Genomic DNA, 27497 nt, shown 5'->3' with positions numbered 1-27497 from the left:
TTGTAATTACTTAAATATTTGTCTTGTTTTATATTTTTAGGATTGTTTATAGGATTGTTTTATATTTTTCCAATCCATTCTAAGTTCTTTTCTCTCAATCTCTCTTCCTCTTTTGTAGACCTGCTGGTGCTGTTATCTCAGTTTTTGTTTGAAAATGGGTTTATGGAGTTTTTACCTTTAAAGGTATTTTTATTGTGTATAGAATTTTAAAGTATTTTGAGGCCATTATTATGTAATCTTTTGGCTTTCATTATTTCCTTTGAAAAGTTTTTGCAAGTCTTATTGTTTCTATTTTCAAAGTAATCATTAATTTTTTTTTATATTGGTGTCTTAAAAAGAATTTTTCTTTATACCTTTGATTTTTAGCAGTTTTAGTTCAGTAAGTAAAATAGGTACATCATACTCTGATGTACTCAGATATGATTTTTAAAAGAGATTTTATTTATTTATTCATTCACTTATTTAGAGAGAGCAAGCAGGGGGAGGGGCAAAAGAAGAGGGAGAGAGAGCATCTCAAGCAGACTCCCCACTGAGCACAGAGCCTGACATGGGGCTCAATCTCACAACCCTGAGATCATGACCTGAGCCGAAATCAAGAGTCAGATGTTCAACTGACTGAGCCACCCTGGCACCCCCAGATATGATTTTCTTGGTATTCATCCTTCTTGGGGTTTGTAGTACCTTTTTGATCCATGGATTGATATCTTTCATTATTTTTGGAAAATTTGTAGTAGTATTACTCCAATTATTCCTTTATTCCCATTCTCTCTTTTTTTTTTTTCCCTAGGAGCCCAATTACATGTGCTACATATTTTTTATTGTACTCCTTTGGTCTTAAACTTTTAGATTTTCTTTTTTTTTTTCCTCTCTGTGATTCATTCTGGATATTCCATTTTTACAAAAGGCTATTTTTTTAGGGCAGTTTTAGGTTCACAGCAAAATTGAGTGGAAGGCACAGAGATTTCCCATATATCCCTTTGCCCCTATGAATGCATTGGTCTCCTCCCATTATCAACATCCCCCATTAGAGAGGTACATTTATTGCAATTGATGAACTTCCAATGACACATCATTATCATCTGAAGTCTATAGTTCACCTTGGGCCTCACTCTTGATGTTGTGTGGGTTTGGACAAATGTATAATGACATCTGTTCATCCTTATAGTATCATGAAAATTATTTTCACTGCCCTAAAAATCCTCTGTGCTCCACCTATTTATTCTTTACTCCCATCCCATTCCCTGCAACCGCTAATCTCTTTCCTGTCTCCATAGTTTTGCCTCTTCCAGAATGTCATATAGTTTGTATAATATATATGTAGCCTTTTTAGATTGTCTTCTTTCACTTAGTAATATGCATTCAAGTTACCTGCATGTTTTTTCATGGCTTAATAGCTAACTTCTTCATAGCACTGAATATTCCATTGTCCGGATGTGCCAAATTTTATCTGTTCACCTACTGGAGTACATTTTGTTGCTTCCAAGTTTTGGCAACTAGGAATAAACCTGCTGTAAACATACATGAGCAGGTTTTTATGTGTACATAAGTTTTCAGTTCCTTTGAATAAATACCCAGGAGCACAATTGCTGGATTCTATGGTAAGAGTATGTTTGGTTTTGTAAGAAACCACCAAATGGTCTTCTAAAGCGGCTGTACCATTTTGCATTCCCACCAGCATCTCACCTGTTGTTCCACATCCTTGCCAGCATTTGATGTTGTCAGTGTTTCAGATTTTGGGCATTCTGTTAAGTGTGTAGTCATACCTCATTGCTTTAAATTGTAATTCCCTGATGATATATGTGGATTATCTTTTCATATGTTTATTTACCATCTGTATGTATGTGTGTGTGTATATATATATTTGTGAGGTGCTGTTCAGCTCTTTGGCCCATTTTTTAATCGAGTTGTTGTTTTCTTACTGTTGAGTTTTAAAAATTCTTTGTATATTTTGGATAAGAGTCCTTCGTCAGATGTGTCTTTTGTAAATGTTTTCTCCCAGTCTGTGGCTTCTCATTTTCTTGCCGGCGTCTTTCCTGGAGCAGAGTTCTTTTTTTTTTTTTTTTTAATTTTAATGAAGTTCAGCTCATCAATTATTTCTTTCATGGATCACACCTTTGGTGTTATATCTAAGTCTTTATCCCCATACCCAAGTTATCTAAGTTTTCTCCTCTGTTATCTTCTAGGAGTTTATAGTTTTGAATTTAACATTTAGGTACATGAGCCATTTTAAGTAAATTTTTGTGAAGGGTATTATAAAGTCTATGTATAGATTCATTTATTTGCATGTGGATGTCTAGTTGTTCTAGCACCATTTGTCGAAAAGACTTCCTTTTCCCAATTGTATTGCCTTTGCTACTTTGTAAAAAGATCAGTTGATTATATTTCTGTGGGTCGATTTCTGGCCTCTTTATTCTGTTCCACTGATCAATTTTAAAAATTCTTTTGTTAATACCATACTTTCTTGATTACTGTAGCTTTATAGTAAGTTTTGACATTGGGTAACATCAATCCTTCAATTTTGTTCTTCTTCAGTATTGAAGTCTTTTGCCTCTCCATATAAACTTTAAAATCAGTTTGTCAAATCCACAAAATAACTCGCTGAGATTTTGTTCGGGATTGTGTTAAATCTGTGGACAAAATTGGGAAGAATTTATGATACTGAGTCTTCCTATCTACTGGATCTTTTCTTTTGAATTATCTTCTTGTCATTAATTCTATCTGAAGTTGATTAATATTGTGTTTTTCAGTTTCCAAATTTCTATTTGATTTTTTAAAAATCACTTTCAGCTGTGAAATTTTCCATCTTGCTTTTTTATATTGAATATATCAGCCAAGGCTATTTTAAATTTTGTGTCTGACAAGTTCCATATCTGGTCCTATGGGTCTGTTTTGTTGTCTGTTTTTTTCCCCCTTTAATTTTCAGGTAATTCTTAACTTTTTGATGCCTGATAATTTTTGATTGAATGTTGTACATGGTATGTGAAAAATTATAAGTTGAGACTGTGGACAGTGTTCTCTTTCTCCAGTGATGATTTACTTTTGCTTTGAAGGCAGTTAGGCCAGGGACTGATTACCTCAATTCAGTCAGATACTGAGATGTTTTTAAGCTAAGCATCAGTCTTTGTGAGGACAGGCTTCTGCTGACTCAGCAGAGTGAGGGATCTTTGAAGTAAAGTTCCCCTCAAGACTAAATGGCCTGAATATGCTTATTTCTGAATCATTCACTTTTGACTTAATACTATGTGCAAAGTGGTTTAGGTCTGGCTGACCTTAACCAATTAACTGTGGCAAAGGTAAGGGGACCACGCTGATTAGGTCAAAACAATCGGGTTCCATCCCTGGAAGTGGGCTGAATCCACTTCTCCAACTGTTGCATGGTAGGTGGTAAGGATTCAGGGAGAGAACTACAGTCTATTACACATGCTGGCTGCAAAGAACATTAAACCAAGACTTGGGAAATCTGAGTTCTAGGCTTGCCTTTACCACTGATGTTAATATATAGGCTTGGACGAGGCATATTCTGTCTTTAAACTCGAAAGTTTCAGTAAGGTAAGGAAGTAGGATTATGTTCCCTACAGATGTGCCTCTATTTTTATTGTGGGCTAATTCACTTCAGCAGAGGAACCTCGTTGTTATTTGAGGTTCTGTGTAAGATTTCACTTGATTAAAGAGCTTCTCAGCTAAAGAGAGGTTGAAAAACCAGTGGACTAAATGATTTTAAACATCTTCAGTTTTATTCTTTTATAGATGAAGCATAGTTGTCTAAATGTATTTTTTTGCTTATTTTTAAGTTTAAAAAAAACCCTTAATCACAACCCTATTTAATCTCTTTAACAAAAATGACAATGACCACAAATTATATTTTTTAGGGGAAAATCATAAAAGCAGAAACTTTATGATGGTATACTGCAATAGGTCCAGGTTTGCCAGGAACATGACATTGTTAATGAAATTTATATATTATATGTATAATAAAATATATATAATGAAATTTATATATATAATGAAAGAAATATATATACATATATAATGAAATTACTTATATATATAAGAAGTATATATAATGAAATTTATATACAAAGGAATTTATATATTGTATATAATGAAATTTATATATAATGAAATTTATATATAATGAAATTTATATATATGATAAAATCTATATATAAAGAAATTTATATATATTTATATATACTTCTTATAATATATATATTATATATATATACACACACTCATGAAATATAATGAGTGAATAAACTGTCTTTACATCATAAAGTTATAAAACATTAGCACTTGGCTGGTTTATAGGAGTGTGGTAGGTAGAATTCTAATATGGCCTCCAAGATTCCTGGACCCTGGTGTACATACAGCTTCTCCAGTTGTTGAATCAAGCACTAAAGCTGGTAGCACTTAGAGAGATTTTCCAGATGTAATTAAGGTCCCTAATCCAGTGACTTTAAAATGGAGAGTTTGTCTTGTGGAGCTGATGTAATCACCTCATCATTTAGTGAACTTTTAAAATATGAGTCTAGGGGCACCTGGGTGGCTCAGTTGTTGGGCGTCTGCCTTTGGCTCAGGTCCTGATCCCAGGGTCCTGGGATCGAGCCCCACATCAGGCTCTCTGCTCCACGGGAAGCCTGCTTCTCCCTCTCCCACTCCCCCTGCTTATGTTCCCTCTCTCGCTGTCTCTCTCTCTCTCTCTTTCTCTGTCAAATAAATAAAATATTAAAAAAATAAATAAAATGCGAGTCTATAGGTTAGAGACAGAGGTAGTCAAAAATTTGAAACATGAGGGAGATTCATTGTGCAAGAATTTCTCCACTGCTGACTTGAAGATGAAAGGGACCACGTGGCAAGGAATGCAGGTGGCCTATAGGACCTGAGGACAGCTCCTGACTGAAAGCCAGCAAGGCAACAGGGACTTCAGTCTTACAACCACAAGAAACTGAATTCTGCTACAGCCACTGGGTTTCAAAGATGTATTAGCCTGCCAGGGCTGCCATGACAAGATGCCACAGATGGAGTGGCTTAAACAACAGAAATTTATTTTCTCACAGTTCTGGAAATCACAACGTTGGCAGGGTTAGTTTCTGGTTAGGTGTCTCTTCCTGGGCTGCAGATGGCTGCCTTCTCACTATTTCCTCATACGGGCACTTGGGGTGGTGGGGGGCAGAGGGCAGAGAGCGAGACAGAGAGATCCCTGTTGTCTCTTCTGCTTCTTATAAGAACACCAGCCCTATAAGATGAGGACTGCACCCTATGACCTCATTTAACCTTAATTACCTCCCTAAAGTTCCTTTCTTCAAATACAGTCACATTGGGGGTGCAGGCTTCACCGTATGAATTCTGTGAGGATGCAGTTCAGTCCACAACAAAGGAAGACCTTGACCTCTAGATTAGAATTGTAGCTCAGGTCTGCACCTTGATTTCAGCCTGGTGAGACTCTGAGCAGAGAATCTAGCTCTGGGCTTCTAGCTTCCAGAAACTGTGAGATAGTAAACCTGTGTTGTTTAAAGCCACTGAGTTTGTGGTAATTTGTTATAAAGCAATAGAAAACTAAGCAGGGGCACCTAGAAATTCTAGGCTAATCTCATTTTATTCATGAAGAAAATCGTATCCAAAGAAGCACAGAGTGAAGCAACTGTAGAAGTTTACTCTACCAGTTAGAGTTTCTCGGTTAAGCACTCCCCAGTAAGCTCAGTCTAGGCCTTTTTCCACTCTAGTGTTTATTTCTTGACCTCCTGCTGATGTAGCCAATGAGGTTTTATTCTAAAAAGAGAACATTTTTGCCTCAAATTCCCCTTTCTGGAAATATATAATTATATAATTATATATATATATGTAACATATATATAATTATATATAAATATATAATTTCCCCCTTTTCCTAGTGATTAGGAAAGAAGGATTTCTGTTCTAGGTCTTCAGCATTCCTTATTACCACCTCACTCCAGAGATTTAACTCCCAACTTCTAGAAAGGTCTGGTTCACTTAATGTGCAGGATTTATGTAAATATGGTCTGTAGACCATCTCTATTTGAATCACCCCTGGTGCTTGCTAAAAATGCAAAATCTTGACCCTCTTCCCAGAGAGATTTGGATTCAGTAGGTGATGCAGATGCACACTGCAGTTGCAGAAACACAGTGACATCCTTTGTGCTGCAGTGTGTGCCCTTTCCTACTTGTTGGCTCCTCAGAGGAGAGCAAAAACATCTGTTCATCATTCTATGCATAATAAGCCATAGCATAATTTTGATTACCTCATTCCCACAAGACTCCGGTGAGATGGATTTATCTTATCATTGGAAAGTGTCCAATGTTAGGAACCATATATTCTTACCTCAGCATTCTGTTTGTTTTCCCCAGGCTCTCACCATCACCTCCTTCCCTTTGTTCTGCTTACTATAGCCAAACCCATTACCAGTGAAGAAGAATGATTATTAGGCATCCCCTACATGACCCCTGTCCTCTCTCCTCCCCTTGACTGAGGATTTTCTGTTTGGGGATTGCATATAGATGGCTTACTTTTTGAATGCTGTTAATATCAAGAGATTTGTGTTTCAGACCATAATCAAGGTTTTAGACTTGATCCCTTTCTGGGAAGTTGGGGGAAAAGGCCAAACAATACTTTTTAGAAATAAAAGTTACTACCATTTCCTCCCTGTCAGCCTTAAGGAGGTTGATTCTCAGTCCCTGGCATGAGTGACAGGAATCTTCTGCTTTCCTTTCCTTATTTTGTTACCCAGTCATCTGGGTGTGTTTGCTCTTAACATTTATATTTCCTTTTGTCAGGCTGCTTGCTGTCTATTTGGGCAGATGGTTACACAAAGTTCATTGGTCCATCCTATGTATTATGCAAGAAATTTTTGGTGCTTGGGGATCTGAATGTCATACCATGCCTTGGAACCAGGGGGCAGGAGGATTATTCTGTTATGGGCTATTCTTTTTGTAAAGATGTACACATTTAAAATGGAAAAGTCCTTACAAAATAGCTTTTAATACTGAATGGGAGGGTGGGAGATAATTTGGGGGAAACTTAAAAATGTCTAATCTGGAAGCCAGCATTATGGGGCATAGCATAGTTCATTTCTGTTGATAAGCACTTTGAGAAGTAGATATTCTGGACTGGCTAAGAAGTTACAAGGTCTCCTTTTCATTGTTGGCATAGTTGTCCCGGACTCTGTCTGTTCACATGGTTGACTTTTGGAGATCAAGGGTCTTGAAGAATTAGGTAGATTAAAGTATTTGCAAATTCTATTAGTGATGCTCTAAAACTCCAGGAAATAAAAAAAAATATACTCCAGGCTCTTGGTTGCTCAGTGGTGCAAACTTACTGCACCTGAAACTTCGCCAACTTAAATCTTGTTATGCCACAGCAATAGAAAGTGCTTTTACCAGAAGATGGGCCAGGTTAGCTGGGGTCCCAGCCATTGAGTGTAACAACAGGGAAAATGCAGTCTATTTTTGAGAATGCACTCTTGTTAGACCAGTGTTTCTAGATCTTTTTATCAAGAGAAGTTGAAAATCTGATTTTATTGTGAGATTGACTGATTTAACCTATTTGCACCTCATTTGATTTTTAGAAAACACTGCGTGCCAATCAAAATACAACTGTGAGCAGGCTTTGGACTTTTAGGCCACCAATGTGCAATCCGAATATCCTAGTTCTTCATAAATCTAAAGGCGGTATCTGGAGAAGGTGTCCTGCCTTGAGAGCTATTCAGTGACAACTTTGAAAATATGTGTCTAATCATCTGAATTTATTTTTATTAGGTCTATGGAAATGGCTTCAACTGATTTAAGCTAGAGTGTTGTTAAGTCAGTTAAAAAAAAATTCATTCCTGGGGCGCCTGGGGGGCTCAGTCGTTAAGCGTCTGCCTTCGGCTCAGGTCATGATCCCAGGGTCCTGGGATCGAGCCCTGCATCAGGCTCCCTGCTCCGCGGGAAGCCCGCTTCTCCCTCTCCCACTCCCCCTGCTTGTGTTCCCTCTCTCGCTGTGTCTCTCTCTGTCAAATAAATAAATAAAATCTTAAAAAAAAAATTCATTCCTCTACTCCCCCACCCTCCCAAAACTATAGGCCCTTTATCTTATTAATCATTCTTCACATGTGTGCTACGGTGGTGGATGCTGTGATGTACCTTCCAGATTCCTGTTCTGGACTGAAGCCCTCAGTCCCTGAGCTACAGCTCGTAGCAGTATCTCTCGTTGGGAGTTTCAGGCCAGAGGGAGCTGCTTCCCCAAAAGTTACACTTTCTCCTGCAGGTGGGGGGCAGGGCCTGGCCAGTGCAAGGATACGAAGGCCTGGACAACTTGTCTCCATTTGGAACAACTCTGAAGGTCCATCCCAGGTCAAGAGCTCCTCACAGGATTGGCGAGGCCCCCTTTGAGAAGTTTTGTATGTCAGAACTGATGATAGGAGATGCTGTTACAGGATTGTCCCTGCTAGGGGCTAGGTGGCACTGCTTAACCATCTGAAACAAGATGAGTGCCATTACAGTAATGAACGGTAGGGTTGGAATGGTAGTGAGCCTAAACTTCAGAGAGCTATGGAAATGGTTACTAGCACACAATGTTATGAGGGTCCAGATAGATGGCAATTAACAAGAGTATTGCATAATTTACACTATCAAGGGAAATTAGGGATGGATGATCAAGAGGCTTACATCAATTAGCCCAATAAAATGTCACTATCTTTGCCCAATTTTTGGACTGAGTCAATTCTCAGACACAGAAGCCATTGACTGAAGGAGAGGCAGTTCTCATGAGCAAAAATGCTGAAGCATTATGACAAGTGTAAGCATTAAGGAATTTCTCTGTTTTCTTGCAAAGGGATAATGGCCATAACCCTATACTGGGGAAACCCTATGCTGTGGAATAGGGGAATATCTCAAGATTTTGAAGACTGTTCAATGTAGGGTCTAAGCTGACACTGATATCAGAGGACCTAAAAGCATTATCATGTCTCTCAGGTAGAAAGGTGGTATATGGATGCAGTCCAGGTAATAAATGGAGTCCTGGCAGAGTTTACCTCACAAAGGTCCTGAACCTACTCAGTAGGCAATTCCCCATCCCCAAATATTTAATTAGAATGGACACTCTTCTAAGCAATCCTCGGGTCAAAAACAAATCCACAAGGGAACTTAGGAAATATTTCAAATTGAATGAAAATGAAAATATAATACATTGAAATTGTAAGATGCAGCTAATGTCATGTGTAGAGGGAACTTGTATTTATATTTGAAAAGAAGAAGGGTCTTCTTTTGTCTTATTGGAATAGACATGCTTGGAAGTTGGTAGCACTCTCACATTGTTTCTTGGTCTATGGTTAAGAGCTGTCATATGGGGAAGCCTCAGAAACTGTCCTTCATCCTGGCCAAGAGAGTAAATATAAACACAATACTGCAGTCTAGGCTTATTTCAGATATTAATGCCCCCCCCTACAAACTTAAAAAAGGCAAAAGTGGTCTTTTAAATCCCTGTTTAGTTTACCAATCTTGACCCTACAAAAATGAAATGGTTTCTGGCAGATGGACAATAAACTACCATAAATGCAATCAAGTAGTAGCCTCGGTTGTGGTGGCTATGCCAGACCATATTAAAAGATTAACACTGAGCAGATTAAACACAGCCTCAGATAGATGATATACATGCAGTCATCAATGGAGTGAATGCCTTCTTTTCATCCTTATCAAGAAAAAGGATCAGAATCAGTTTTCATTCATGTGGACTGGACAACAACACATTTATGATCTTTCCACAGGTCTATGCTAACTCTCCTTCTGTCTGTCATAATATAGTCCGGAGGGACTTAGATTATCTGGACACGTTGCAGAACTTCACTTGGTCCCTCATGTTGATGAGATGTTTATTAGGCAGAATGAGAAATAGGCAGCAAATACATGGGAAAGCATATAAGTTCCAGGGGTGGAGATAAACCCTATTTATCGCCACTGGGGAATGAAGGCAATATGCGAAGAGAAGCCTAGAAAAGCAGAACCAAAAGGCAGAGTAAGGTAGAGGAAGAGGGGGAGATGTAGAGGCAACCTTGAGTATGCCTTTCTACTCTTGGACTTTCTAATTATGTGAGTTGGTGAGTCACTTTTGGTCTAGGGCTGGATTGAGTTGAAGTTTTGTCTGCAGAAGCTCATTTTCACAGCATTAAAATAAGGACACGTTTGACTTTTTTTTTTTTTTAGGGCAAATGTAGCTTAGAGACTTTACAACATTTTCAAATGAGGTGGACCCATATGCCTTTCCCTCTATTTCACCCTGTTTCTGAGAAGAGAAAATTAAACAGTCCCCTTTATACAGATCTCATGTTCTTCTTCTTTTTTTTTAAAAGAGTAAGAGAAGTATCAGTAGACAACTAGCTCTGTTATCTAATAGCAGAAATTATTTTAGAGCAATCATTCTAACCAATAATAGTTTAGTAAATGTTATCCTATATCTAAAAAATTACGGCTTAAGCAATTGAGCAAATCAACTTACTTAACTACATAGGAGTATGCACAGTTTATTTTAGAAGGTTCATCAGAAAGACCCAATTCTTTTTTTTTTTAAATTTTATTTATTTATTTGACAGAGAGAGAGAGAGAGACAGCGAGAGAGAGAACACAAGCAGGGGGAGAGGGAGAGGGAGAAGCAGGCTTCCTGCAGAGCAGGGAGCCTGATGTGGGGCTCGATCCCAGGGCCCTGGGATCATGACCTGAGCCGAAGGCAGCCACTTAATGACTGAGCCACCCAGGCGCCCCCAGAAAGACACAATTCTTAAAGTTAGATGCATTTTGAGTACTTTACAGAGATTTCTCTTTTGTCGAAATGAGCACTTGGTAATACTTACTGTAAAAGTTTTCTGGGTTAATATTATTGTGGCTAATCTCTATGGCAATAACCAGTTAGCAGTAACAATGAAAAAAAGATTTGTTCACAATAGTAGTAAGAGGGAGAAAATGTCTATGAATAACATGAAAATTAAATGTGTGAACCTCTGTGGAGAACATTGCAAAACTCAACTGAGAGATATAAAAGAATTGGAATAATGTAGACATAAAATATTCTTGAAGAGGATCAGGATTTATGTGAAAATGTCAGGTTTTTTTCCCAAATTAACTTACAGTATTAATGTAATAAAAAGTCCAACAGGATATTTTTCCCTCGAAAATTGACAAAATATTTTCTTACCGTCACTTGGAAGAACAAACAGGTGAGAACAGCACTAAAAAATGCTGAGAAAGAAATATAATGTTGCAGAAGCAACCTTACTGGATTCTATTTTAAATATTTGTTATCACTTATAAAACTATAGCAATTTTATCTGTATGGTACTGGCAGGTAAGTGAATAGATAATTTAGAAAAATAACTTGATGTGAATAAGACTTAATGTCTGAAAAGGAGGCAAGCAAATCAATAATAAAGGGTAGGATTATTTAATCATGACTTCTAAAATAATTAGAAAATTGTTTGGAATTTTCTCTTACCAAATAATCATCTATTTTCTGATGGATTAAAACACTAAATGTCAACAAAACATGAAAGTGATAGAAATATAGGTGAATGTTATCTGATCCAGGGATAGGAAAGGATTTTTTAGCCTGCAGGCAATGAAAGAGAAGACTGATAGACTTGACTTCTCATGTAAAAATAATTTAAAAAACATTTTTTCCCTATTTTTAATAGAAATACTCTGAAAACAATACTCTGAAATACTGTGTTTACCAGAACTGACATGAAAAGGTCCTTTTTTTCCTTTAAAGATTTTATTTTTTTATTTGTGAGAGAGAGAGAGAGCACAAGCAGGGGGAGGGGCAGAGGGAGAGGGAAAAGCAGGCTTCCCACTGAGCAGGGAGCCCAGTGTGGGACTCGACCTCAGAACACTGGGATCATGACCTGAGCCAAAGGCAGATGCTTAACGACTGAGCCACCCAGGCATCCCTGACATGGAAAAACCCTTAAGATATATACTTAAATACAAAGTTAAAAAGCAAACAAAAAGAAAACAATACAAAGTAAAAGTCATGTAACACATTGGGAAAATATTTTTAACAGATACCTAAGGTAATATTATACTTGGCATCCAAAGAAATATATATTAAGACCCAAACTTAGAAAAGGAGGAAAAGATGTGAACAGTTCAGAGAATTTTCTAAGAAACCTTTATTTTCAAAAAGAATCAAATTAATATAAAAGAATGAGGTACTGTTTTATGTATATATAGTTGACTCTTGAGCAACATGAGTTTGAACTGTATGGGTCCACTTATATGCAAATTTTTAAAAATAAATACAGTACAGAGGTGCCTAGGTGGCTCAGTCTGTTAAGAGTCTGCCTTCAGCTCAGGTCATGATCCCGGAATCGCACATTGGGGAGTCTGCTTCTCTCTCTGCCCCTCCCCCCTGCTCATGCTCTCTCTCTCTCTCTCTCAAATAAATAAATAAAATCTTAAAAAAAATAAATACAGTACAGTGCTGTAAATGTATTTTTGCATGATTTTCTTTAGTTACTTTATTAAAAAATATAGTATGTGATTCATATGCCATACAAAATGTGTGCCAATCAGTTGTTTATATTATCAGTAAGCCTTCTGGTCAAAAGTAGGCTGTTAGTAGTTAAATTTTTGCAGAGTCAAAAGTTATACATGGATTTTTGACTGCATGGGGAGTTGCTGCCCCTAATCCTGACATCGTTCAAGGGTCAGCTGTAGTTATCAAAAAGCAAATGTCTAATGCTTGAGCATACTTGCTCCGAGTCTAAATTGTAATTATGTGCCTGTATTATATCTAGATTACATATATTGAAGGCCCCCAAACTATTAATATTGTTTCACTTGGCATCTCCAGTTCTCAGAATCTTTCCTAAGGAAATGATCCAAAGTGCAGATTTTCATAAAATAATTTTAGCATCATTTATAATTGAACAATTCTATACATCCAATAAAACAATTTAAATATCCAATGAATGGGAAATGATTAAGGTAAATTGTGTTGAATCCATATAGTGAGATGTTGAGCAGCCATTTAAAATTATGCTTGTAGAGAAGTTTTATTGCTTTTATTACAATGGAAAGTGAAAAAAAATTAATATACACATTTAAATATACAGTTTCAATGATAAAATCATGGAAATGCACCAGAACTTTAGCTCTGGTAATCTTTTCATGGTTGGATTAGGAATGCATTAAAAAAATTCTTTTGTCTGTATATACCATGGGCATTTGATTGAAAAATAAGCGATTTGTTTTTTTAGCTATAAACTCATCAGGTATCTATTTCATGGAAACATCTAGGGCTTTTTGTTTTATGACTCCCTGGTAGATTTAAGGGGTCTTTTTTTTGTTTTTTGTTTTTTTGTTTTTTAACTGCAAACTCCCAACAATAAAAGTAGGTTTCTGGAGGCATGGTTGGAAATGGAGAGGACTTTAAGAATGGGGTGTGGAGGAGGGAAGGGATGGCCTGACCTGAGAGAGAAGTGGATGGGATAGAAAGAAGAGTGGTAAGTTCAAATGGGGTACACCTGTGCTGTGCTACCTCTCAGCACTTTGGAGATGAAGGGTCCCAGGGGAAGGAGGCTGACCGAAAAGGGGGGTTGATATATATGAGAGCTGTACAGTAAGGAAGGTACTATACCTCTTGGGATAAATTTTATGCTTGGTGAACGGAAGGTAGACTCAGAAATATTTTTAGGCTAGGGCCATCCCCTAGTTAGTCAAAATGATGCTTGCCAGTAGTAAGGACACTCCTCTACTTTTCTGTTCTTACAAGCACTGCAAATCCTTGCATGGTCTTTAGAATGGGCTATGCTTAGGTAGAGTATACTCCTCCAGGGAGAAGTGGGGCAGTAGTTGGGTACTTAAGTTCATTGATCTGTGGGGAAGATGGATCACTTAAGTAGGGGGGAAGGTCTCATTGTAGATATCCATTTCATTACTTAAAAAATCATTTGTTATTTTTAGTACACAAAATTATAAAAAACAAAACATCCAATAACTCCTGATGACTGAAAAGCAATAGATTTAATATATATACATGATGAGATAATTCAAATAATATATTAAGGTGTGAAATAGGAACAAACTAGCCCTTCCCATTTCACCCTGTGTCTTTCTCTCTCTAAAAGTTACCACTTAGCCTTTTCTGTATCCTTTCAGAAAAAAAATTTACGCATATACTGGCATGTGTTTATGCGTTTATTCAGTAAGTATTTAGGGAATGATGTCTCTGTACCAGGCATATTTCATTATTACTTTTTTATTTGAGTATAGTTGACATGCAATGTTACATTAGTTTTGGGTGTACAACTTAGTCATTTGAGTTTATATGTTATACTATGTTCACCAGAGGTGTAGCTACCATCTGTCCCATTACATTGCTGTTACAGTATCATTGACTATATTCCTTATGCTCTGCTTGTTATTCCCATGACTTACTCATCCCATACCTGGGAAGCCCGAATCTCCCTTTCCCCTTCACCCATTTTGCCCAGCTTCCCATCTCTTTCCTCTTTGGCAACCATCAGTTTGTTCTCTGTATTTTTTTTTTTTTTATGTTGAGTTAGCCACTGTATAGTACATCATTAGCTTTTGATGTAGAGTTCACTGATTCATTAGTTGCATATAACACCAAGTGCTCATCACAACACATGCCCTCCTTAATACCCATCACCCTGTTACCCCACCCCCCTCCTCCCCTCCCCTCTGACACCCTCAATTTGTTTCCCGGGGTCCATAGTTTCTCATGGTTCATCTCCTTCTCTGATTTCTCCCCCTTCAGATTTCCCTCTCTTCCCCATAGTCCTCCGTGCTATTGCTTATATTCCACATATGAGTGAAACCATATGATAATTGTCTTTCTCTGCTTGACTTACTTTACTTAGCATAATCCCCTCCAGTTCCATCAGTGTCATTGCAAATGGTGGGTATTCATTGTTTCTGATGGCTGAGTAATATTCCATTGTATATATGGACCACATCTTCTTTATCCATTCATCTGTTGAAGGGCATCTCGGCTCCTTCCACAGGTTGGCCTTTGTGGACATTGCTGCTATGGACATTGGGGCGCATGTGCCCCTTCTTTTCACTACATCTGTATCTTTGGGGTAAATACCATTGCTGGGTCATAGGATACCTCTATTTTTACATCTTGAGTAACCTCTACACTATTTTCCAGAGTGGCTGTACCAGCTTGTATTCCCATCAACAGTGTAAGAGGGTTCCCCTTTCTCCACATCCTTGTCAACATTTGTTGTTTCCTGTTTTGTTAATTTTTGCCATTCTAACTGGTGTAAGGTTGTGTCTCATTGTGGTTTTGATATGTATTTCCCTGATGGCTAATGATATTGAGCATTTTTTTCATGTGTCTGTTAGCCATTTGTATGTCTTCTTTGGAGAAGTGTCTGTTCATGTCTTCTGCCCATTTTTTGACTGGGTTATTTGTTTTTTGAGTGTTGAGTTTGAGAAGTTCTTTATAGATCTTAGATATCAGCCCTTTATCTGTAGTGTCATTTGCAAATATCTTCTCCCATTCCTTGGGTTGCCTCTTAGTTTTGTTGACTGTTTCTTTTGTTGTGCAGAAGCTTTTTATCTTGATGAAGTCCCAAAAGTTCACTTTTGCTTTTGTTTCCCTTGCCTTTGGAGACATGTCTTGAAGGTGGTTGCTGTGGCTGATGTCAAAGAGGTTACTGCCTATGTTCTCCTCTAGGATTTTGATAGATTCCTGTCTCACATTGAAATCTTTCATCCATAGACCAGTGGAACAGAATAGAGACTCCAGAAATGGACCCTCAACTCTGTGGTCAACTAAACTTTGACAAATCAGGAAAAAAATATCCAATGGAAAAAAGACAGTCTCTTTAATAAATGGTGCTGGGAAAATTGGACAGTTACATATAGAATGAAACTGGAACATTCTCTTATACCACACAAAAGATAAACTCAAAATAGATGTTCTCTGTATTTGTAGTTCTGATTTGGCTTTTTTTTAAAGATTTTATTTATTTATTTGAGAGAGAGATAGAGAGAGAGTGAGCACAAGCTGGGGGAGGGGCAGAGGGAGAGAGAGATACAGACTCCTTGCTGAGTGGGGAGCCTGATTCGGGGCTTGATCCCAGGAACCTAAGTCATGACTTGAGTAGAAGTCAGATGCTTAACTTACTGAGCCACCCAGGTGCCCCGATTCTGGTTTTTGTTTGTTTATTCATTTTTTCGATACCACTTACGAGTAGAATCATATGGTATTTGTCTTTCTCAGTCTGACTTATTTCACTTAGCATAATGCTCTCTAGGTCCATCAATGTTGTCTCAAATGGCATAATTTCATCCTCTTTTATAGCTGTGTAATATTCCATTGTGTTTATCTACCATGGTTTTCTTATCCATTCATCTGCTGATGGACATTTAGGTTACTTCCATGTCTTAGCTATTGTAAATAACAATAGCGGTGTATATATATATATATACATATATATAAACAATAAACATAGAGGTGCATATATCTTTTCGAGTTAGTATTTTAGTTTTCCTTGAGTAAATACCTAATAGTGGAGTTACTGGATCATATGGTATTTCTGTCTTTAATTTTTTGAGGAAGCTCCATACTGTTTTCCACAGTGGTTTGCCAATTTACACTCCCACCAACAGTGTGCAGGAGTTCCTTTTTCTCCACATCCTTGACAACACTTGTTTCTCATCTTCTTGATTTTAGCCATTCTAATAGGCATGAGGTGGAGTCTCATTGTGGTTTTGATTTGCAATTCCCTGATGATCAGTGATGTTGAGCATTTTTCATGTGTCTACTAGCCATCTGTTTGTCTTCTTTGAAAAAAAATGTTTATTTAGGTCCTCTGCCCATTTTTTAATTGGATTTTTTTTTGGTGTTAAGTTGTATGAGTTCTTTATATATTTTGGATGTTAACCCCTTATCAGATATATCATTTGCAAATATCTTCTCCCATTCAGCAGATTTTTAGTTTTTTTGGTGACTTCCTTTTCTGTGTAAAAGCTTTTTGTTTTGATGTAGTCCCAATAGTTTATTTTTGCTTTTGTTTCCCTTGCCTAAGGAGTTGTATCTAGAAAAATGTTGCTATGGCTAATGTAAGAGAGATTACTGCATATTTTCTCTTCTAGGATTTTTATGGTTTCAGGTTTCATGTTTAGGTCTTTAATCCATCTTGAGTATATTTGTGTATGGTGTTAGAAAGTAGTCTAGCTTCATTCTTTTATATAAAGCTGTCCAGTTTTCCCAGCACCATTTATTGAAAAGACTTTTCCCCACTGTATATTCTTGCTTCCTTTGTCAGAGATTGACCATATAAATGTGGGTTTATTTCTGAGGTCTTTATCCTGTTCTATTGATCTATGTGTCTATTTTTGTACCAGTACCATACTGTTTTGATTACTACAGCTTTGTAGTATATCTTGAAATCTGGAATTGTGATACCTCCAGCTTTGTTCTTTCTCAGGATTGCTTTGACTATTCAGGGTCTTCTGTGGTTCCATAGAAATTTTAGCACTATTTGTTCTAGTTTTGTAAAAAACTGCTGTTGGTATTTTGATAGGGATTGCATTGACTCTATAGATTGCTTTGGGTAATTAGACATTTTGACAATGTTAATTCTTCCAATGCATGAACATGGACTCTCTTTCCATTTGTTTGTGTCCTCTTCAATTTTTCATTAGTGTTTTATAGTTTTCAGAGTACAGGTCTTTCACCTTTTTGGTTAAGTTTATTCCTAGATATTTTAGTCTTTTTGGTGTAATTGTATGTGGTATTTTTAAAATTTCTCTTTCTGAGACTTCCTTGTTACTGTATAGAAATGCTACTTATTTCTGGGTATTAATTTTGTATCCTGCCACTTCACTAAATTTTTTAATTACTTCTTGTAATTTTTTGTGTGGAATCTTTATGATTTTCCATGTATAGTATCATGTCATCTCTGAATTGCTACAGTTTAACTTCTTTTTTTACCAATATGGATGCCTCTTATTTCTTTTTCTTGTCTGATTGCTGTGGCTTGCATTTCTAGTTCTATGTTGAATAAAAGTGGTGAGAATGGACATCCTTGTTTTGTTCCTGACCTTAAAGGGAAAGCTCTCAGTTTTTCCCCATTGAGGATAATGTTAGCTGTCAGTTTTTCATATATGCCCTTTATTATGTTGAGGTATATTCCCTCTAACCTCATTTTGTTGAGTTTTCCTTTTTTACAATGAGTGGATGTTGAGTCTTGTCAAAACTTTTTCTTCATTTATTGAGATGATCATATGAGTTTTATCCTTTGTTTTATTGATGTGGTGTGTGGCATTTATTGATTTGTGAATCTTGAACCATCTCTGCATCCCAAGGAATAAATCCCACCTGATTGTGGAGAGTGATCTCTTTAATGTGTTATTGTATGTGGTTTGCTAATATTTTGTTGAGGATTTCTGTATCTATGTTCATCGAGGATATTAGCCTGTAGTTTTTTTGTGGTGTTTGTCTGGTACTGGTATCATGGCAATGCTGGCCTTGTACTATGTATTTAGAAACTTTCCTTCCTCTTCTATTTTTTGTAAGAGTTTGAAGAGAATAGGTATTAACTCTTATTTAAATGTCTGGTAGAATTCACTTGTGAATCCATCTGGTCCTGGACTTTTATTTTTTGGTAGTTTTTCGATTACTGGGTCAATTTTGTTACTTGTAATTGGTCTATTCAGATTTTCTGTTTCTTCCTGGTTCAGTTTTGGAAGATTGTATGTTTCTAGGAATTTATCTGTTTCTTCTAGGTTGTACAGTTTGTTGGCATATAATTTTTCACTATATGCCATTAGTGTGGTACAGAGTTTGTCATTTTTATCTTTTCAAAGAACAAGCTCTTGGCTTTTTCTATTTTTTTTTAGTCTCTATGTCAATTATTTCTGCTATGATCTTTATTATTTCCTTTCTTCTACTCACCTTGCACTTTGTTTTTCTTTTTCTAGTTCCTGTAGCCATAAGGTTAGACTGTTTCTTTGAGCTTCTTCTTGTTTCTTTAGTGGGCCTCTATTACTACATACTTCCCTCTTAGAACTGCTTTTGCCATGTCCCAGAGATTTTGTACCCTTGTTTTTCATTTTCATTTGTCTCCATGGAGTGTTTATTTCTTCTTTGATTGCTTCATTGACCCATTGGTTGTTTAGTATCATCCTTTTTAGTCTACACATGTATTTCCAGTATTTTTCTTGTGATGTATTTCTAGTTTTGTACCATTGTGGTTGGAAAAGATGCATAGTATAATTTCAATTTTCTTAAATTTATCAAGGCTTGTTTTATGGCCTAATATGTGATCTATTCTGATTAATGTTACATGTGCACTTGAAAAGAATGTGTATTTTGTTGGTTTTGGATAGAATGTTCTGTATATATCTGTTTTGTCCATCTGGTCCAATGTGTCATTCAAAGACATTTTTTCCTTATTGATTTTCTGTGTGGATGATCCTATCTATTGATGTAAGTGGAATGTTAAGGTCTCTTAGGGTTTTTTTTTTCTTACCATTTTTTTAGATTTATTGAGATATTATTGACATATAAAACTGTAACTTTAAGGTGTACAATGTGATGATTTGATATACATACATATAATGAAGTGATTAACACAATGTAAAGTTTCCTATTATTATATTGCCATCAATTTCTTTCTTTATTTCCATTAATATTTGCTTTATGTATTTAGATGCTCCAGTATTGGTTGTGTAGATATTTACAGTTGTTAAATCCTCTTGTTGGATTGATCCTTTTGTCATTATACAATGCCTTTCTTTGTCTCTTGTTACAGTCTTCTGTTTTAAAGTCTATTTTGTATGATATAAGCATTACTGGCCTGGCTTTTTTTCACTTTCATTTGCATGGTGAATATTTTTCTATTTCTTCACTTTCAGTCTGAATGTGTCTTTAGGTCTGAGGTCATTCTCTTGTAGGCAGTATACAGAAAGGTCTTGTTTTTTTCTTTTATATCCATTCCAGCACTCTATGTTTTTTGATTGAAGTATTCAGGCCATTTACATTTAAAGTAATTATTGGCAGGTATGTACATATCACAATTTAAAAAATTTGTTTTCTGGTTGTTTTTGTAGTTCTTCTTGCTCTCTTTGTGATCAGTGGGTATCTATAGTGTTTTTTTGGCTTTTTAAAATTTTTATGTGTCTATCATAGGTTTTGGGTGTGTGGTTACTATGAGGTTCACATATAATATCCTAAGTAAATAGCAGTCCATAGTCATTTGATGGTCATTTAAGTTCAGACAGACTCTGGAAAAAAAAAAAGAAAAACAGAAAAGGGATTCTTTTTCTTTTTTCCATATCTTCCCTCCTTACTCCATTCTCCACATTTTATGTATATGCTGCCATATTTTACATCTTTTTATTCATATTGTCTGGTTATGGCCATTTCTTTTCTGAGTAAGTCCCTATAACATTTGTTGTAAGCCTGGTTTAGTAGTGACAAACCTGTTTATCTTTTGTTTTTCTGGGAAACTATCTCTTCTTAAAATCTGAATGATAACTTTGCTGACTAATTTACTCAGATGGGAAGATTATGAGAGGAATGGGTTGGAGGAAGTGTGCTGGAATTGAGGGCTTTGGTTTGGGTCATGTTGAGACACCTGTTAGACAATCAAGTGTAAATGGGGAGTAGAGAGTCAGCAGCATAGATATGGTTTTAAAGGCATAAACTGGATGAGAGCAACTGGGCAGTGAATATAGGATATGTATATATATGTACATATATGTATATAGTAGGTACTGTGTAGTATACATGTGCAAAGAACCCTTTAGAAATTTAAGTGTGATATATGATGAGATTAGTATAATGTTCCAGAGAAATAAGACATTTCAGAGAGAATTACAGAAAAGTTTCTGGCCTCAATACTTTATTAAATGGCTAAACCAGGAAAAGAAGTAAGAACCTTTGGACATGGTTACCTTGGAGACTTCAACATTCCAGGAATGATAAGCTGAGTGGACTCAATTGTGACCTGGAGCCCTGTAGAAAGGATGGGATGGCAACCAAAGCAGACTTTCTCCCTAGGATTTTGAGAAGCAGCCCCCTGTAAAGGAAAGGAATCTGATATCTTCTCAGAGAACCATCACCAAATTCAAAATACACTCAGCTTTCCTTTGTCTGGTCTATTCTTTTTCTGAATCTGATGTCCAGGATGTTTCTCACAGAAAAATGTTAATAGGAGACCAAGATTGATGGGATGAGGGAAGAATGGAGGTGGAGAGTTGGCTCCATGGGCTAGAAGAGGAACAAACAGGACTATGGTAGTGAGAAAGAACTGCGCAGAGGAAAAGGTACCTTTGGTAAAAGGAAGTGATCAAAAAGGTAAGAATGGAGTGCTGTTAAATGATAGATTGAAGACATTATCTTTCTGCCCTTCCCAATTCCCACTAAATTGATTGTAAATTAAGTAGAACCATAAGATTATTTTAGAGAATGGGAGAAGAGGCAACAATGGGTGGGAGATGCCAACAAATTTTTGAAAGATTGAAACAGAACAAGATGGAAACCGAGTGCTGCTAATGAGAATTTAGACCTATTCAGGATTTAGTAGTTACAGGTACCATGGAGGATGAGTTGAGTTGTGGGGCTAAAAACAGTGTGGGAGGATTACCTGAATTTTCTATGTCATATAGGCTCACTGCTTCCCCAGCCCCCCATCCCGTGCCTCACCTGAAAAGCCAGACTTAAACTCCGGAGAATTTAAAATGGAGAGGGTCTGGTTTAATGGACAACAAGTAACTAAATATATAATATATGTATGTATATATATAGTTGCAGTTTTATATAATGTATATATAGTGTATATAGTTACTTTTGTTTGTCTTATATATATCTTTATATGTTATAGTATACAATATATACAATATACACAATAATTACTTTTGTCTTTCTTATACCGTTATGTTCTCAAAGTTTTTAAAAAAACATATTTAATTTTCTTTACTTTTATCCTTTCTATACTTTATTTTCCTTACTGAGCTTTTCATAAGAACTATTTTTATTAGGCTTCTACCTTGAGAGACAACTTCACAGAAAGGGTCTTTTGATTAGCATTTTCATGGGATACAAATAATCCATGCCCTGTGTCCACAGACTTCTCTCCAAACCTCCTTTCACATCAGTTTTTCCCATCTAGTTGCTTGCAATCCATTACCATCTGGCCAAACCATCAACCATTACCCATGAATTGGGAAAGTTTCATACCTCAAGCCATCTTCCCATCTTTGGATATATAGTGTTACTTTTGGTTTATTATTTTGGTAGGGCTGGGGGGATCCAGGGGCTTCCACTTGGCCTTTTTTAGCATAATAATTCTTACTGAATGGGTCAGGAAGCCAGTGTGGATGTTCTGTCAGTTGCTTGAGTATATCTATTCCAACCATATACCTAGAAACTATTATTCAATTGGACTATGTGGGGACTTAAGTCATAACTCTATTTGCCACATGGCTTCCATAAACTCCCATCATGATCTAAATATTGCACTAAGTATGTTCTGGGTCTACAAGGACTAGCCTTAGGTCAGAACAAGTGGCTAGGAAGACTCAACATCATAAAGCTGTCAATTATGACACATACATAGGTGACCAAATTGATGGTCAAAGATCCTCCCTTGCAATGCCAATAAATAGTGTTGATTCAATTGGATATCAGTATGGAAAAATGGATCTTAACCCTTACCTAAAATGATGCACAAAAATAAATTCTAGATGAATCCACAGATCTCAATATGAAAGGTAAAACAATAAAGCTCTTAGAAAAAAATAGAATTTTTATAATTTGAGCAGAGGAGGCCTAGGACAGATTTCTTAAAGATTTTTAAAAAATTTATTCACTTGAGAGAGAGCGAGAGCACTAGCAGGGGGTGGGCATGGTCAGAGGGAGAGGGAGAAGCAGACTCCCGTGGGGCTCGATCCTAGGACCCCAGGATCATGACCTGAGCTGAAGGCAGATGCTTAACCAACTGAGCCACCCAGGTGCGCCTAGGACAGATTTCTTAATGGCACACAAGATAGTATAGAGAAAGGGCCAACCATAATGGAAAAATTGATAATTAGCTCATTAAAATTAAGAAAGTATTCAAAAGAAAGATTAAGAAAGTGAAAGGGAAAGCCTCAAATGGGACTTGTGTCCATAAAAGGACATCTACAAATTAATAAGAAAAAGGCAAGATGACCAAAGAAAATGGGTAAAAGATGTGAACCCAAAAGAGCATGTCTGAATTGTGAGAAACATCGGTCAAATTCACTAGCCATCAGGGAAATGCAAATTAAAATCACAGTGTGATACACACATATACGCATACATATCAGAATGACTAAATTGGAAAAGACTAAAGGTCAAGTGTTGTCAAGGATATGGGGCAATTTGAAATGTCATATACTTCTGATGGGATTGTAAATTGGTATAACCACTTGGAAATTGACAGTATCTACTAACATTAAATACGCACATACTTTATGGCCCAGTAATTGGCATGTGCCCCCAAAATGCATACATGTTTTCATCAAAAAACATGAAAATATTAGTAATAATAAATAAAAATAATGAAAACTGATAAGCAGATAACATCCCAGTGAATTCTCAGAAGTTGAACCCTAACTCCGCATTAGTCCATCTCCTCATCTCATCCCGTTACATTTCATCACATTTTAAATTTCTTATTCTGACCTGCTCTCTCCCTATAGTAATACTCTTAGAGTGGAAATTAAAAATATTTTATTGAGAATGCTAAATAGTTGCTTAAAGTTTCCTGCTGGATTCTGTAGTGAATAACTTTGATATTTGCTCTTCATTTGATCTTTCAGAAGGACAATTTCTTTCACTGCCTTGCTGTATAGCCCCATATAGCCTTCATGCTATTTTTTTTTGTTGTTGTTGACTGTAAAATGTGCCCAATCCTTTCAAATTTCTCTGTATGCTGACATACAGTGTGCAGAGATTGCAGTTGCCCCCAGTCTGTGCATTTAATTTATGGTTAAATTCCCCATCTAACAGATAATCTAGTTATATGCGATACAAATAATCCATGCCCTGTGTCCACAGACTTCTCTAGTTATATGGGATACAAATAATCCATGCCCTGTGTCCACAGACTTCTCTCCAAACCTCCTTTCACATCAGTTTTTCCCATCTAGTTGCTTGCAATCCATTACCATCTGGCCAAACAGATATCTGACAGATATCTAACAGATAATCATGTATATGTTCTCCTTTACCATGAAGTCATCCAAAACCCACTGCTCATATTTTTGATACTTTGAACCAATGTATACACGATATGCTACAAGTCCCAGAGTATACAGTACCACCACTAAAGTTCTTCCTGTCTTTATACCCATCCCTTCCTGCTCCCTCCCTTGACATTTATCATTATATAGCATGTACTCATAAGCCTTCTATTTTGTGGCTTTAGAATTCTCATTTTTTAACCTTTTTTACTCCTCCCCCCTCTATGATGAGCCCTAGCAGGTAGTTTTCCTTGGGGCACCATTTTTATAATCACTTTATGAATGCTGCTTCGTGGAGAAGGTGAACAGAGAACTATAAAGCTATTTTGAGATATGGGAGCTGGGCTGTCAGCTGTGCTCACTCATTACTTAAATGACTCATTTCAGTTCACCAGTTTTACAAAGCATGCAATACAAATTTGTGCTTCAGTAAACTTTTAAGTTTCAGCATTTCAAGAGTCTACTGTTTTGAAGTTGAAATATTAATTAGGTTTTCCCTTAGTGATCTATCACTCTAATTTATGTTGGTACTTAGTGGAATCCCAAGATCATTCATGAATAAAAGAGACAGGTACTTTGAAATATGGGAGTACAAAGGAAGACTAGAGCCCCAGTAGAAAATTATAACCATCATTTCTCTCAAGACCTGGTTTACTTATGTTACATGCTGTTTCTTTGATTCACATTTGTTAAGTGCTGTTTCCTTGAAGCTGTCTCCCATCTCTACTTAGACCAAAGCATCAGTCATGTTTGCTGTTCTTCACTTTTAGGACTTGATCTTAGACTCCAGAGGAGACTGGGTTTACATGGTCTTCTATTTTGATGTACTTTGTAAGAGAGTAATATGGCCAGACCTAGGCATAGCTGTGAACTAAATAAAGTGTGTCATCAGTGTCCACAAATGTGTTCATCGTGCCTGGCACTGTTTCTTTCCCTTCCTATCTTATTCAATAAGTACAGTTTATCAGGAGTTACCTCTAACTCGAGTTAGAGGTAATTCTGATGGTCATTCTGATGGTCAAGTATTAAGTTACAGGAAGAGCACAGTAATCCTCTGCTAATGGAACTGTGGTAAAATGGGTTGATTCCAGATTGCTAGGTCACAGCTTCGTAAGTGAGATAAAATGGCTAACAGGACCAGAGCACTTCTGCTTTTTCATATATAGATAGGTTCTTTTAAGAAAATTCCAAAAATGTAAGTACATTAAGATTTCCAACTCATCATGCCTTCAGCCAGACCTCTGGCTGAAAACTTTTTCTATGAAGAGCCAGATAATACATGTTGTAGTCTTTACATGTCCTTTGACCTTTGCCGAAACTCCTCCGCCGTGGTAGCATGAAAGCAGCCAGAGATGGTATGTAAACAGATGGATGTGGCTGAGTTCCAGGAAAACTTTATTTACAAAAACAGATGGCAGGGATATTGGCCAACAGACTGTAGTTTGCCAACCCCTCCTTAAAGCCCAAGATTGCCTGTTCTCTTGGGTGGTTCTAGTTTTATTTCTCCCAGATTGCTCCAGTTGCCCTAAATAGAAATAGTGTAAAAGAAAATAGAGTGAGTGTTCCACAGCACAGGACTGTAATGACATGCGACATTGTAACATTTTAGGCCTTGTAGGAAGTTATTCTCCCCCTACCGAGGCTCCATCTTAACTTTTGAATGAAACTGATGTCTAGGGCTACATTTCTAGTCCCTGTGTATGACTTCTGGAACTGAAGACAGTACATTCTCAAGGGAGGACAGATGCCCCCAAATTGTACTCACCATCTGGTCAAGCACAGTGGGAGCCAATTGTCTTTGAGGGCAAGGTGTGAACACCTGTTCTTTCTCGCAGATTGAGGATTTACTGTTTCAGGTCTCCTAAGGTGTATTTGCCCACAGCTATGCAGTTAAGCCTATTTTTATAGCTTGAGCAAATACATCCTCAAGTTGGCCTGTGGTTGGTTGATTGATGACTCAAGAATGCTAAATTCCCATGTTGGAATCTGACCAGCAGTTACATTGTTCTGTACACTTCCTGCTGCTTCCTACACAGATAATTACCAGAGGCTAATTTACAGATGCCAGTGGGAACGGAAATAGAGTGAATGGCTGCCCACAGAGCTAGGAATTGGATTTTATCAGGAGTCATGGAGAAGCACGTTTGTTCTCAGATAAAGAAAAAAAAAGTCCAGAAAAGTGACTAGTTAAGAAATATGACAGTAAAATGAGTTATCCGAAGGGTAGTGCAGTATTCAAGCGTTGTTGTGGAGTTAGAAAACCTGAGGTGAAATCCTTACTGCTCCACTTAATAGGTGACATCTTGGCTGAGTTATTTAAATTCTCTACCTCTTAATTCCTCACAAGCAATATTAGTATGGCAGTAGAATCTGTTCAGAGTTGTGAGGATTACATAAAATAAACACATATAGAACGTTTAGGTCACTATTTGAAACGTGGTAAATGATCAGTAAATGTTAGCTATTCTAATTCATGTCTCCAATCTAGTGTTTACTTTAAGTTTTCTTTTGTATTTAACAATCAGGAGTAAATCTGTTCACCTTCCTCATTTGCTGAAGGAGATTTCAAGAGTAATTGATTGCTTACCTTATAGAATAGGAAACTGAGATTCACGAATTTTTTTTTAAAAGATTTTATTTACCTATTTATGAGAGACAGAGATAGGAAGGCAGAGGGAGAGGGAGAAGCAGGCTCCCCGTGGAGCAGGGAGCCCGATTCAGGACTCAATCCCAGAATCCTGGGATCAGGACCTGAGCCGAAGGTAGATGCCTAACCGACTGAGCCACCCAGGCATCCTGCGATTTCATGAATTTACATGAATTGCCCAAGGTTAGAGACTGATGGAACCAGATTTAAAATCCACCCACTGATCCTCTTAATAATATAGAATTTCCTAAATTTGAGCTGCTCTAGAGCTGATTGTTTTTGCCTCAGCTTAGTTCTTATACTGTTCCACCAATCTTAGCATCAAAATCAAATTTATAAATGGAGTGATCTTAGGCAAATTATATCTCTCTATCTCAGCTCTTCTTTTATAAAATGAGCAGGTTGGTATGTAGCGACGATCGGCTTTTCTTTTATAAAATGAGCAGGTTGGTATGTAGCGACGATCCCTATGATTTTTTCCAATTTTGGAATTCTAGATCTAAAGGTTTTATAGAGAAACTCATCACTGAGGTAAACAGCTAGAGTCACAGTAATGGGTAGGCCAGTTGACCAATGTCATCGTTTTCAGGAGGGCACTGATAATGAGAATTAA

At 36.9% G+C, this 27497-nt stretch overlaps 1 long non-coding RNA gene across 1 annotated transcript in view; it reads left to right on the top strand.

The window, feature by feature from the left end:
* The first annotated feature begins 20989 nt into the window (after nt 1–20989).
* LOC113925647 overlaps nt 20990–27497 on the top strand; it is an 81980-nt gene continuing 75472 nt past the window's right edge. The window contains exon 1 of the long non-coding RNA XR_003521014.1: nt 20990–21328. This is a non-coding gene — a long non-coding RNA (uncharacterized LOC113925647). The remainder of the gene's footprint in view (nt 21329–27497) is intronic.

This window comes from Zalophus californianus, chromosome 2 (assembly GCF_009762305.2).
Source record: "Zalophus californianus isolate mZalCal1 chromosome 2, mZalCal1.pri.v2, whole genome shotgun sequence".
NCBI classification, from domain to species: domain Eukaryota; kingdom Metazoa; phylum Chordata; class Mammalia; order Carnivora; family Otariidae; genus Zalophus; species Zalophus californianus.
This window is presented reverse-complemented; position numbering and strand designations above follow the sequence as displayed.